The following is a 698-nucleotide window of genomic DNA, read 5'->3' on the forward strand; positions in this document are numbered from 1 at the left end:
TTTAGTTCTAGGACACCTAGAACCCCTCAGCCTCCCCAACCACAGCCCACCATTCCCGTTTCTGACCTCTCGCACGACCCTTCTTCCTCTGGGAGGAGGGCTCGCCTTGGGAAGTAAAGAGGCGTCCATATTTCTGACTCTTCACATTTTGGGGGTAATTTGAATTTCACCAAAGCTGTCGACAAGCAGCGATATGCTGTATGTTGAGAACGGCAGATTACTCCCTGTCGAAATTGGGACGCCGCCTCTTTGGATCTTCTGAATATTAGGGTTGACTTTGATCGCTTGATCCGAGCCATTGGGTGGCATCACTACACTTATATTGTTGACTGTTCGTCATTTATTGAGTTGGTTAGGAAGTTTTATGTCACATTCGAGTTCGACCTTCCCACCGATTATGCAGTCTCTATCTCCAACGTCATCCATTTTCGCTTAATGGGTCAAGAGTTCCAACTCTCCATCACTGATTTTAATTTAGCCTTTGGTTTTATTGATCAGGTCAATGCCGAATCTCGTGAATATGTCGAGAGCTCTTGTGACTGTGTAGAACCCTTCTTCTCCTGCTATCGATATATTTGGGAGGATATGTCCGTAGACCGTACTGAATACGACCCTCGTCTCGCTCTATCCAACATTTTTTGGCCTATAGTTTCTCGGGTAGGTGAGATAGTTCGGGCATTTTGTCTAAATCAGAATTT

Source organism: Coffea eugenioides, chromosome 11 (assembly GCF_003713205.1).
Source record: "Coffea eugenioides isolate CCC68of chromosome 11, Ceug_1.0, whole genome shotgun sequence".
Lineage (NCBI taxonomy): Eukaryota > Viridiplantae > Streptophyta > Magnoliopsida > Gentianales > Rubiaceae > Coffea > Coffea eugenioides.